General features: G+C 50.9%; 1 pseudogene; it reads left to right on the plus strand.

The window, feature by feature from the left end:
- The first annotated feature begins 179 nt into the window (after positions 1-179).
- LOC129715957 (zinc finger protein 432-like) lies at positions 180-4,650 on the plus strand (annotated as a pseudogene).
- The last annotated feature ends 9,224 nt before the right edge of the window (positions 4,651-13,874 follow it).

Here is a 13,874-nt window from a genome sequence, read left to right on the forward strand (position 1 = left end):
AGAGGACGGAGAGGACAGAGAGCGAGAGACAGAGAGCGGAGGAGGACAGAGGGAGAGACAGAAGGAGAGAGATGGGAGAGACAGAGAGAGAGAGACAGTGAGATAGAGGAGAGGGAGAATTAGAGACAGTTAGAGAGAGAGAGGGACAAGACAGAAAGAGAGGGAGAGACAGAGAGGAAGAGAGTGAGAGAGAGAGAGAGAGAATGCTGGCATCAAATCCTGGCATCACATCACTCCAGTCCTCAAACAACTTCACTGGCTTCCCATTCCCACCGGATCACCTACAAAATCCTGATCCTCACCTACAAAGCCCTCCACCATCTGCCCCCCCCCATATCTCACTGACCTCCTCTCCCCCTACCAACCCTCACGGTCCCTCAGATCCACATCAGCCGGTCTCCTCTCCATCCACGTCCAACCTCCACAGTTTTGGGGACAGAGCCTTCTGCAGGGCAGCTCCCAGGCTCTGGAACTCCCTCCCCAACTGATCCGCAATTCCGTGTCCCTCACCATCTTCCAGTCCCGCCTCAAGACCCATCTCTTCACCTCTGCCTATCCTTAGCCCCACGTCCCCCTCCCTTTTCATCTGTTGATTAATTGCCTCATACTGTGTTTTGTATTGAATTCTGTATTTAATTTGTGTACTAGTCATTTCTCTACTATTTATTTCATTCTCTACATGTTTTTCCTCTACCTGCTAAATTTTTGTAAGGTTTCCTTGAGACTCTTGAAAGGCGCCCATAAATAAAATGTATTATTATTATTATTAATGCTGGAGTAACTCAGCGTGTCAAGCAGCATCTGTAGAGAGAATGGGTGACATTTTGGGTCAAGACCCTTCTTTGGTTTAGTTTAGTTTAGAGATGCAGCGCGGAAACAGATCTTTTGGCCCGCAGAATCCGCGCCGACCAGCGATTCCCCGTCACTAGCACTATCCTACGCACATTAGGGACAATTTAACAATATTGCGGAGGCCGATTAATCTACAACCGTGAATGTCTTTGAAATGTGACTTTGATACCGGAGCAGCCGGAGTAATAACCCACGTAGGTCAAGGGGAGAACGTATAAACTCCACACAGACAGCACCCGTAGTCAGGATTGAGTGGTGGTGAGGCAGCAACTGTACCACTGCGCCATTGTGCTGCACAGAATTATTAAACAGTTTCCTTCGCCATAAACGCACCCAATATGTGCTAGTACTGTCCAGCTTGTTGACCCTCTGTGTTCCCCTCCTGCAGGGTTTAGGAGCCGTTGCTGTGGACGGAGAGATGGTGACGTGAGCGGCCATTGAGGGCGGCCAGGGTGCCGGTGAGCCCCCATCTGCTCGGTGTGCGGGCTGAGCTTCGAAGAGCTGAGCTTTGATGGAGGACCACATGACGGGGCACAACAAGGAGAAGCGTTATGAGTGTGACATGTGTGGCAAGGCCTGGCAGTTCCCGAGCCAGCTAGATATCCACCAGCGGGTGCACACGGGCGAGAAGCCCTATGGCTGCTTCACCTGCGGCAAGAGCTTTGCCCAGTTATCGGGGCTGCAGCTGCACCGGCGGGTGCACACCGGAGAGCGGCCCTACACCTGCGCCCAGTGCGGCAAGGGCTTCACCTGCTCTGGCAACTTGCTATCCCACCAGCGCACCCACACCGGGGAGCGCCCCTACACCTGCGCCCAGTGCGGCAAGGGCTTCGCCTGCTCTGGCAACCTGCTGTCCCACCAGCGCATCCACACCGCGGAGCGGCCCTACACCTGCACCCAGTGCGGCAAGGGCTTCACCCAGTCCAGCGACCTGCTGGACCACCAGCGCACCCACACCGGCGAGCGTCCCTACACCTGTGCCCAGTGCGGCAAGGGCTTCACCCAGTCCACAACCTGCTGTTGCACCAGCGCACCCACACCGGCGAGCGCCCCTACACCTGCCCCCAGTGCGGCAAGGGCTTCACCTGCTCCATCAGGCTGCTGTCCCACCAGCGCACCCACACCGGCGAGCGCCCCTTCACCTGTGCCCAGTGCGGCAAGGGTTTCACCCAGTCCGGCAACTTGTTGTCTCACCAGCGCACCCACACTGGGCGAGCGCCCCTACACCTGTGCCCAGTGCGGCAAGGGCTTCACCTGCTCCTCCAACCTGCTGTCCCACCAGCGCACCCACACCGGTGAGCGTCCCTACACCTGTGCCCAGTGCGGCAAGGGCTTCACCAAGTCCAGCAACCTGCTGGAGCACCAGCGCACCCACACCGGCGAGCGGCCTTTCAACTGCGCCCAATGCGACAAGAGCTTCACCCTGTCCAACAGCCTGCTGCTGCACCAGCGCACCCACACTGGTGAGCGCCCGTACACCTGTGCCCAGTGCGGCAAGAGCTTCACCCAGTCCCACAGCCTGCGGGTGCACCAGCGCACCCACACCGGAGAGCACCCTTACACCTGCGCCCAGTGCGGCAAGAGCTTCAACCAGTCTGGTCAACTGCAGTCCCACCAGCGCACCCACACCCGGGAGCACCCCTACACCTGCGCCCAGTGTGGCAAGAGCTTCACCAGCTCCTCCAAGCTGCGGTCCCACAAGCGGGTGCATGCTGGCGACCATTCTGTCCCCAGCGCAGTGCATGGAGAGCGCTTTGCCATGGCCTCCCACACCCTATCTCACCCGCGCATGCACACCAGTGGCCAGCCCTACGACTGCCCGTACTGCGGTGAGGGGTTTGACAGCTTGCGGGGGTTGCGGCAGCATCGGCGGACCAATGCTGGCGAGGAGCTGCTCCCACAGTGACGAGAGCACGGGGGCTGCAGAGCACCAGCGGATACACACCGGAGAGAGACCCATTGGGTGCGATGAGTGTGGTAAGGGTTTCACCCGCATGTCCAGCCTGTGGCAGCAGCGGCGTACCCACAGCGGTGAACGTCCCTTCTCCTGCCCGTCCTGTGGTAACTGTTTCACCCGCCTTGACCACCTGCTGGAGCACCGGCGAGTCCACACCGGCCAGCGCCCCTTCACCTGCCTGCTCTGTGGCAAGGCCTTTGCCCGCTCCTCCAGCCTGTTGGCACATTGCCGTGTATATGTAGACACAAAATGCTGGAAGGAATGAGTAACGTTTTGGATCTTTTCTTCAGTCACCCATTCCTTCTCTCCAGAGATGCTGCCTGTCCCGCTGAGTTAGTCCAGCACTTTGTGTCCTTTTTTGTAAACCTGCATCTGCAGTTACTTGTTTTTAAACCATTCTGGTTAACCATCTCTGCACCTTCTCCAAAGCCTCCACATCAGTCCTGTAATGGAGTGACCAGTGTATGCAATACTCCAAATGCTACCAATGTCCCTTAAAGCTGCACATATACATTCCTCTCTCTCCCCTCTCTCCCACACTCTCCCCCACACTTGTACACAAATTCTCTCCACTCCACCCTCTGGTGCCCACCTGCTCTCTCTCACACACTCCCTCTCTCACTCCCTGTCTCTCTCCCACACCCCTCTCTCTGTCCCTCTCACACGCACACTCCCTCTCTCTCTCACACACACTCCCTCTCTCTCGCCCTCTCACACACACTCGCCCACTCTCAAACTCCCTCTCTCTTGCTCTCTCACACTCACTCCCACTTTCTCTCACACACAAACAGTCCCTCTCTCTCACACACACACTCCCTCTCTCTCTCACACACACACTCTCACACACACTCTCACGCACATACACTGAACACCTCAGTTCGGTTCACAATAACCATCCTGATCTCCCGGTGGCTCAACTCTTCAACTACCTCCCATTCTGAATCCTACCTTTCTGTCCTGGGCCTCCTCCATAGCCACAGTGAGGCCCATCGTAAATTGGAGGAGCAGCACCTCATATTTCGCTTGGGCAGTTTGCACCGTTGCAGTATGAACATTGACTTCTCTAATTTCAGGTAATCCCTACTTTCTCCTCCCCTTCTCAGCTCTCCCTCAGCCCACTGGCACCATCTCTTCCTTTCTTCTTCCTGCCTCCCCCACCCTCACATCAGTCTGAAGAAAGGTTTCGACCCGAAAAATTGCCTATTTCCTTCGCTCCATAGATGCTGCCTCACCCGCCGAATTTCTATAGCATTTTTGTCAACCTAGAATAGAATAGAATAGAATAGTTTCTTTATTGTCATTGTAACATGAACCATGTACAACAAAATTTAAAATGTCAGCCAGTCAGTGCAGCATTCGAACATTTCTAAAAGCTAACGATACATACAAGGTAAAATATTAAAGATAAACAACTAAATAAATATCACGGACAAAGCACGCATACACACCCAACCCTCCATCCTTCTGTCGATTCCACAGTTACCACAGTCCCTTAGTCTGTATCGCCCCTGCGTTCCTTGGCGGCTACATTTAGTGCTTTTATAGCAGTGGGGTAAAAACTGTTTTTTAGTCTATTTGTCCTTGTCCTTGTAGATCTGTACCGTCTGCCTGACGGCAACAGTTCAAACAGGGAGTGTCCGGGGTGGGAAATGTCCTTTATGATATTCTGGGATTTTTTGGTGCAGCGGGAACTGTGTAAGTCCTCCAAAGTAAGGAGAGGGCAGCCGACAATACCTTCGACTTTCCAGCATCTGCAGTTCCTTCTTAGGCATTTTAAAGTTTTTTAAAGAAAGTTTTGATGCATTTATGCCTTATGTAACAAATAAAGCAAGTTTATCCTGACCTCGCTGTAAAATAATTCGTAAATTAAAAATGGAGATTTGGCGAAAAACAGAAAGCAGTCAAATTTAAAAGAGAACTAGACCAAGTGCAAATCTGTCCCCCCCAACGTGGAGTTGGGGGGGGGGGGGGGGGGGGGATTGGGCGTCACACACATTAACCACCCCCACACACACACACACACACTAACTACCCCATAATCGCCCTATCTACTGACGCATGGCCCCCAACTCGCAGGCGCGTCTAGAGAGGGAGGGGGGGGGGGGGTAGAGGGAGGCGGGGAGGGGGGGCAGGGGGGACAGAGATTGGGGGACAGGGAGGGGGGAGAGAGGGGAGAGGTGGGGAGAGAGAGAGAGAGGTGGGGAGAGAGAGAGAGGTGGGGGAGAGATAGGTAGAGGACGGACCTGAACTCGGTGAGCAGGCAGGTCGTCGGGGCCTGCGATCAACGGAGGAATTTCAGGTTTCCCAGAGGGAGTAATGTCCCGCCCGACATTAACTGCTGCTGCTATGTTCAAGCCGGTGACCGCCCGATCTGCAAAGCATTTTGAGAATGGGGGGGGGGGGGGGGGGGGGAGTGTACGGGCAGGCGGCGGCTATTGTAGCTTTCACTCAGATTTAGAAGGCGTGTTTTATTAATAAGAAAATGTATAATTACTCTAACTTCCCTTTGTTCTTTGAGTGGAGCCCGAGAAGCACTGAGCAACGTGTGAGCTCTCTGTAGATCTCGCCACTTCCGTCTGGCAAATTGATTAAAAGATTGGTTTGGTTTACCTTTAACAATTTTGTTGCTGTCTGCTTTCTTTAAGTGACGCACTTTGACAACTGTGCTCTTAGGAATTATTTAGAATTAAGATAGCACTATCAATAATGGGGTCCAGGGGGTGAATCACCCCTTTGTGTGGGTTGGGGGTCAGGGGGGTGATCACCCCGGTGTGTGGGTCGGGGGCTGAATCAACCCATGAAATGTCGTCGTCCCCCCCCCCCCCCCCGCCCCGCCCGGCCCGCTGGTTGGCTTGGCTTGGGTGTGTCTTGAAATTGAAAGGCACTACTTACTGCAAATGGTGGCATGAAGTTGAAAGGCACTACTTACTGCAAATGTTGGCTTGGTTGCTTTGGCTTGAAATTGAAGGGCACTACTTACTGCAAATGGTGGATTGGTTGCTTTGGCTTGAAGTTGAAAGGCACTACTTACTGCAAATGGTTCCTTGGGAGCTTTGGCTTGAAGTTGAAAGGCAATATTCCTGCAAATGGTGGCTTGGTTGCTTTGGCTTGCAGTTGAAAGGCACTACTTACTACAAATGGTGGCTTGGGTGTGGCTTAAAGTTGAAAGACACTACTTACTGCAAATGGGGGGTGTGGGTGCTTTGGCTTGAAGTTGACAGGCACTATTACTGCAAATGGTGGCTTGGTTGCTTTGGCTTGAAGTTGAAAGGCACTACTTACTGCAAATGGTGGCTTGGGAGCTTTGGCTTGAAGTTGAAATGCACTAATTACTGCAAATGGTGGCGGGTGTGGATATGAAGTTGAAAGACACCACTTACTGCAAATGGTGGCATGAAGTTGAAAGGCACTACTTACTGCAAATGGTGGATTGGTTGCTTTGGCTTCATTGGTATCATTTAAAAATAAATTGGATAGGCATATGGATGAGAAGGGAATGGAGGGTTATGGTATGAGTGCAGGCAGGTGGGACTAAGGGGGAAAAAAATTTGTTCGGCATGGACTTGTAGGGCCGAGATGGCCTGTTTCCGTGCTGTAATTGTTATATGGTTATATGGCTTGAAGTTGGAAGCACTACTTACTGCAAATGGTGGCTTGGTTGCTTTGGCTTGAAGTTGAAAGACACTACTTCCTGCAAATGATGGCTTGGGTGTGGCTTAAAGTTGAAAGAAACCACTTACTGCAAATGGTGGCTTGAAGTTGAAAGACACCACTTACTGCAAATGGTGGCTTGGGAGCTTTGAAGTTGAAAGGCACTACTTACTGCAAATGATGGCTTGGGTGTGGCTTGAAATTGAAATACACCACTTACTGCAAATGATGGCTTGGGTGTGGTTTGAGGTTGAAAGGCACTATTACTGCAAATGGTGGCTTGGTTGCTTTGGCTTGAAGTTGAAAGGCACTACTTACTGCAAATTGTAGCTTGGGTGCTTTGGCATTAAGTTGAAAGGCACTGCAAATGGTGGCTTGAAGTTGAAAGGCACTACTTACTGCAAATTGTGGCTTGGGTGCTTTGGCATTAAGTTGAAAGGCACTACTTACTGCAAATTGTAGCTTGGGTGCTTTGGCATTAAGTTGAAAGGCACTACTTACTGCAAATGGTGGCATGAAGTTGAAAGGCACTACTTACTGCAAATGGTGGCTTGGGAGCTTTGACAAAGTTGAAAGGCACCTCTTACTGCTAATGGTGGCTTGGGTGTGGCTTGGGTGTGGTTTGAGGTTGAAAGGCACTACTTACTGCAAATGGTGGCTTGGATGCAATGGTTTGAAGTTAAAAGGCACCATTTACTGCAAATGGTGGTATGAAGTTGAAATGCACTACTTACTGCAAATGGTGGCTTGGGTGCTTTGGCTTGAAGTTGAAAAGCACTACTGTAAATGCACTTCCTGTTTGCACCGTATATTGATTTTAGATAAAACGCTACCACTTACGGCTGTGCTTTTTGGCCATCTTACTCAGTCCCCCTCCGCTGAGCAGGTGCAGAGAATTCTTCCCATCTATGTAAAATAAAAGTGTTATTAGTTTAAAATAAAAATGTTGAGAATCTCTCTCCTGTCAATCACCATGAAAGCCACACCTTTTCCGGTGGGGGGGGTGGGGGGAAGGATTATAAAACCCGGAAATGTGGGTGTGGCTCAGTCGCTGCAAGATGGAGGAGGGAGAGGTCACGACTCGCTGTCTTTGGTGGCTTTGCACCCTGCTTCAAATGGTATGAAACTGCCTTATACCCTGCTTGAAATAGAATTTCAAGGATTAGCCGTGAGTCAACTGCCAGCCCACCAGCCATGAGTGAGTGAGTTGCCAGCACTACAGGCTTGATTGACTGAGACGCCAGCCCAAGAATCCATTTGGTGCACAATTTGCATACTAGCCCTCTGGAAGCCAGTCCCTTCAGCCCACAACACCCATACTAGCGCCCCAGAAAGCCCCCCCCCCCCCCCCCCCCCCCCCCCCCCCCCCCCCCCCCCCCCCCCCCCCTGGCCACCAATATTAGAATTGGTGGAGAGGTGGAATATTGCGTTGGATGATCAGCCCTCCTATGTGATGCTGGGATCCAACGGGTCCCACTTAGTCTAGTATATATATATATTTCATTCAGACTTATCAGATCTGTGTTCAGCTACTGTGAAATGTATTTATCTAACACTTTCATCTACTAATTATTTATAATTAGTTATACCTTTGATAATAGTAAGCTGTTAGCTGTAAGGGTTAACCATAAACAGGCTCCTGGAATTATGCCAGGTGCCTGAGTCTCCTCCCTTCTCCACACGAACTACATAACACTTAACCTTTCAGTATTATCTACTTTAATTCTAAAATTTGTTATCTCTATATACGAGCTAGTCAGTCTTATTAGCAGATTATTACATTTTGCCCATTATATAGTTCAGGTCAGTTTCCGTTTATATTTCTATATTAGTATTGTTAATTATTATTAATTCTCCATATTTTGTAAAGCTGTTTTAAGATCTTAAACTGCCATTTGTCTTGTGGTGTTTTCCACATTCGGCTCTGCTGTTCATCTCTGCGTTGCTTATCAGTCTTTCCTTCATTTAGAACAAAGAATCTCCTTGAGTTGAATTCCAAAGCGTCCAAAGGAGATAAGGTGTCTAGACCAGCGCACGTGGAAATTGTCTTCCATTTTAAACTTTTAGAGAATGGTGTTTCTCCCCTTATCTTCAGGTGTTCTCTGTGAAGTAATAAAAGGAAATAAATTGTCCATATCGTCCCGCTGCCATGATTAATCTTCTGTTTCTGCCACAATCTCTTGGGCATATTTATAAGATGCGTCCGAATTAGTGAAAGTTTTCTCTTTTCCCTTGAAAGTAATGCACATCCTGGCCGGATAAAAAACGCCACATCTGACATCTTTAACTCCATGGAGAATCTGTCTTGTCTGTGCGAACTTTCTTCTCTTTTGCACGATCTCATAGGGATAATCCCGGAGGAGTTTGATAGTGTCGTTTCCAAAGGTCATCTTCACTCCGTATTTGATTTTTTTCATCAGCTCTTCAAGTGCTGAAATGTCCCGAAGTTTGACTATGGTCTGTCGTGGGTGGGCTGGATCTGCTTGTGATCTTGGCTTAAATCTAGGTATTCGATGTGCCACTTCAATTCACAGGTAAATTGAGCACATGTTTGATTAAGTTGGCAGTGAACTCACAGGCATTGTTCCCCTCTGCCCCTTCTGTTACTCCCAGTATTCATAAATTTTGGCGTCGTGAGCGAGCTTCGAGATCAAGACATTTATCTGAAACTTTCGCCAGTTGACTCTTGAGGCTGTCTAGTTCTAGCTTCATTCCCTGCATATCTACAGCCATTTGATCAACACCTGTTTCCATGTCTTTTATTTCAGTTACATGTGAAGAAACAATTACATGCACAGCCTCAAACTTCTTCTTAGTTTCTTCTTCCCCTTTATTAATTCTCCCCATTAGCTCTTCATGCACATCCTCAATTCGTTTTTGTATAATGCCAATGCAGTCAATAACTTTTTGATTACCAGCATTGATATTCAACATATTTTCCATCAATTTAACATTAGTATTTTCCATCATTTTTGAGTTTCCAGCCTCAATATCCTTTCGCAGTTCTCTTACTGATTCTTTATCTCCTCCATTTCATTTTTCTCCTTAGTAGCCATCTCAGTCTTGGATCTTGGATGTTCCACAATCCACTTCAGAGGTCTGTTCTTCAGTTTTCTGTGTTTTCAGCAGTTTTGAGATTGTTCTCTGAGGGCTCTGAGCTGAAGACGGTTTTTTCATTTAAAATCCTTTATCCTCCGTTTTAAATCACAGCGCTTACCGATGACGTCATCAGTGCGACGTCCCAGGGCTCCGGTGAGTTTTTGAATTGATCCCGACCTCGAGACCCGATTTTAACGCGAAAAATCGCGACTTTACAGCAGCGGAGCTAAAAGTTGCGACTGCTAGTCCAGCATAGCGCCACTGGAAGTCACTGGCGTTGGAGGTCACTTTTTAAGGGGTAACTTTATCCACACAAAGGGTGATGGGTGTATGGAACAAACTGCCAGAGGAGGTAGTTGAGGCAGGGACCATCCCAACATTTAAGAAAAAGTTAGACTGATACATGGATAGGACAGGTTTGGAGGGATGGACCAAAAGCAGGTGGCGTAGCAGGGACATGTTGGCGGGTGTGATCAAGTTGCACCGAAGGGCCTGTTTTCACACTGTATCACTCTATGACTACATTATACCTCCACCATGCATGAATGCTTCAAAATCAAGTGATCGAGTTTTATTGCCATATACTCAAGCATAGAAACATAGAAAATAGGTGCAGGAATAGGCCATAGGCCCTTCGAGCCAGCACTGCCATTCAATTCAATTCAATTCAACTTTATTGTCATTGCACAGATACAAGTATGGGTACAACGAAATGCAGTTTAGCGTCAGTCCGTAGTAATAGTGCAATATAGAAATAAAAATACAGAATAAGCAAACAATGTGGACGGAGAGACTGGAGAAATCTATCGGCGGGACTCCGAGTTCAGCAATGTGATAGTGTTGTTGTAGAAGCTGTTCCTCATCCTACTAGTACGAGACCTGATGCTCCTGTACCACCTCCCTGATGGGAGGAGGGCAAACAGTCCATGGTTAGGGTGGGAGGGGTCTTTGATGATCTTCCCGGCCCGTCTCAGACATCGTTTTCGGTGGAGGGCATCCATGGCAGGGAGCAGGGCACCGATGATGTACTGAGCAGTTTTCACCACCCGTTGTAGTGCCTTCCTCTCCGTTACGGTGCAACTGCTGTAGCATACCGTGAAGCAGGTGGTCAGGATGCTTTCGATGGTACAGCGGCAAAAGTTGGTCAGGATCTGGGGGGACGGGTGAGCTTTCTTGAGCCTCCTCAGGAAGTAAAGGCGCTGCTGCGCCTTTTTGATCAGCTTGGAGGTGTTGAGGGACCAAGACAGATCCTCCGAGATGTGTACCCCGAGGAATTTGTAGTTGGAGACGCGCTCCACCTCAGTCCTGTTTATATGGATGGGGGTATGTCTGCCCCCTCTTTTCTTCCTGAAGTCAACAATAATTTTCTTTGTCTTCTTGGAGTTGAGGACGAGGTTATTGTTGGCATACCAGGTTGTCAGGTGCTGTACCTCCTTCCTGTAGGCTGACTCGTCGTTGTCACTGATCAGTCCTACCACCGTGGTGTCGTCAGCAAATTTAATGATGGCGTTGGAGCCATTCTTAGGGATACAGTCATGGGTGAAGAGGGAGTAGAGGAGTCAAGTCAAGTTTATTCGTTACATATACATACGAGATGTGCAGTGAAATGAAAAGTGGCAATGCTCGCGGCTATTCATCTAAAATCAGTACCTCTTCCCTGTTTTTTCCCCATATCCCTTGATGTCATTAGCCCCAAGAACTAAATGTAACTCTCTCTTGAAAACATCCAGTGAATTGGCCTGTACTGCCTTCTGTGGCAGAGAATGCCACAGATTCACAACTCTCTGCATGAAGAAAGTGTGTTCTCATCTCAGTACTAACTGCCCCCCCACCTTTATTCTTAAACTATGACCCATGGTTCTGAATGCCCCCAACATCAGGAACATTTTTCTTGCAGTTATAGTAAGTGAAAATCTAGCAGGCAAGCAGGATGCTTTCACCAATCACCCCCATTTGAAGTCCACTATCTTCCACCGTATCTACCCAGTGCTTGGTACTTACTTCCAGCAGCCACTGGTTGTCCTCCAGGATGCACCGAGCTGCAGCCTGATCCATGCCAGTCACCTGGGCGAATTCGGCACAGAGACTCTCACGGCAGTGGCGCAACGCTTCGACGCCTCCGACGGCCCGTGACTCTTGCACTGAGGCTGCTCCATGGCCGGAGCTGCAGTGAGCGACTCGCCAGCCCGGCAAACACTCGCCAGCCCCGCTCCCCGTCCGCATCTGTCCCTGCCGCTACTTCTGCTTCCAACACCTGCGGCCCATGCAGTTGATATGAGTTTTGAAATTTTTGTTGAACACAGAATTTCTCACAACAGAGCGAGATAGATTTGTGATCAGCGTGATAATTTGGTGAAATGCGTGATTCTCACGCTCAATGCATGGGAGTTGGCAGCCCTGCCTCTCAATCCCCCTCTCCCTTTCTCTCTCTCCCCCTCTCTCTCTCCCTCCCACCTCACTCTCAGCCCTCTCTCTCTCACCCTCTCTTCCGCTCTCTCTCCTCTCAGCCCCTCTCTCCCCCTCCCCTCTCTCTCCTCTCTCGCGTCTCACCCCTCTCACCTTCCCTCTCTCTCTCTCCCCCCTTTTTCTCCCCCCCCTCTCCTCTCCTCCCCTCTCCCCTCTGTCTCTCGCCCTCTCTCTCTCTTCCCCCTCTCCCACCCCCTCTCTCTCTCGTCCCCTCTCCTCTCTCTGCCCCCCTCTCCCCTCTATTTCCCCAAACTCTCTCTCCCCTCTTTCCCCGAACTCTCTCTGCACCCCCTCTCGCTCCCACCCTCTCTCTCCTCTTCTTCCCCTCTCTCCCTCCTCTCTCTCTTCCCCTCTCTCCCTCCCACCTCACTCTCCCCCTACCTCTCGTCTCCTCTCCCCCCTCTCCCTTCTCTTTCCCCAAACTCTCTCTCCCCTCTCTTTCCCCTAGCTTGCTCCCCCCTCTCTCCTCTCTCTCCCACTCTCTTCTCTCTCTCCCCCTCTTTCTCTCTCCCTCCCTCTCTTCCCCCCTCTCTCTCTCTTTCTCCCTCCCTCTCTATCTCTCCCTCTCCCTCGCTACACACTCTCCCCTCTCTGTCTCTCCTCTCACCTATCTTTCCCCCCCCCTCTCTCTCTCGCATCTCTCTCTCCCTCTCCCCATTTCTCCCGCCCACCTCACTCTCCCCTCTCTCTTTCTCCTGTCTCTATCTCCTCTTTCTCTTTGCCCCCCCATCTCTCTATCTTTTCCCCTCTCTCTCTCTCCCATTCTCTCCTACTCTCTCCACCCCCTCTCTCTTCCCTCTCTCTCTTCCCCCTCAGCCACCTCTCTCCCCCCCTCTCCCTCTTCTCTCTCCATTCACGCCCCCTCTGTCTCTCCCCTCTCTCCTCTCACCCCCTCTCTCTCTCTCTCCCCCCACTGTCTCCTTCCCCTCTCACTCTCCCTCCACCTCCCTTTGAGAGTCTGTCCCTTTGGCACAGAGACTCTCGCGGCAGCGGAGCTTCCGACGCCTCCGCGGCCCTGGGCACCGCACTGTCCGGAGCGCTCCATGGTCAGAGCTGCAGCAAGCGACTCGCTAGCCACACAAACACTCGACAGCGCCGCAAACTCATCAGTCCCGGCTCCCCGCATCTGTACTCTCCGCTGGTTACACAAAAAAGCTGGAGAAACTCAGCGGGTGCAGCAGCATCTATGGAGCGAAGGAAATAGGCAACGTTTCGGGCCGAAACCCTTCTTCAGACTGATCGGGGGCGGGGGTGGGTGGGGACAAGAAAGGGAAAAGGAGGAGGAGCCAGAAGGCTGGGGGATGGGAGGAGACAGCAGGGGGGCTGAGGAAGGGGAGGAGACAGCAAGGACTAACAAAATTGGGAGAATTCGATGTTCATGCCCCCGGGGTGCAGACTCCCCAAACGGAATACGAGGTGCTGTTCCTCCAATTTCCGGTGCTGCTCGCTGTGGCCATGGAGGAGACCCAGGACAGAGAGGTCGGAGGCGGAGTGGGAGGGGGAGTTGAAGTGCTGAGCCACCGGGAGGTCAGCTTGGTTATTGCGGACCGAGCGGAGGTGTTCGGCGAAACGATCGCCCAACCTCCGCTTGGTCTCACCGATATAGATCTGCTGACATCTAGAGCAGCGGACGCAATAGATGTACTCTCCGCTGGTTCTGCTTCCATCCCTCCCGCAGCCCCGGCTCTCCAGCACCCGCGGACCATGCAGTTTATCCGAGTTTTGAAATTTTCGTTGATCACAAAATTTCTCACCACTCAGCGTGAGAAATGTCTGATGAGCGTGAGGGCGTGAGAGTTTGTTTGAGGGCATGAGTCTCATGCTCAAAGCGTGAGACTCACGCCCTCCT

This window comes from Leucoraja erinacea, unplaced genomic scaffold (assembly GCF_028641065.1).
Source record: "Leucoraja erinacea ecotype New England unplaced genomic scaffold, Leri_hhj_1 Leri_154S, whole genome shotgun sequence".
NCBI classification, from domain to species: Eukaryota; Metazoa; Chordata; class Chondrichthyes; order Rajiformes; family Rajidae; genus Leucoraja; species Leucoraja erinaceus.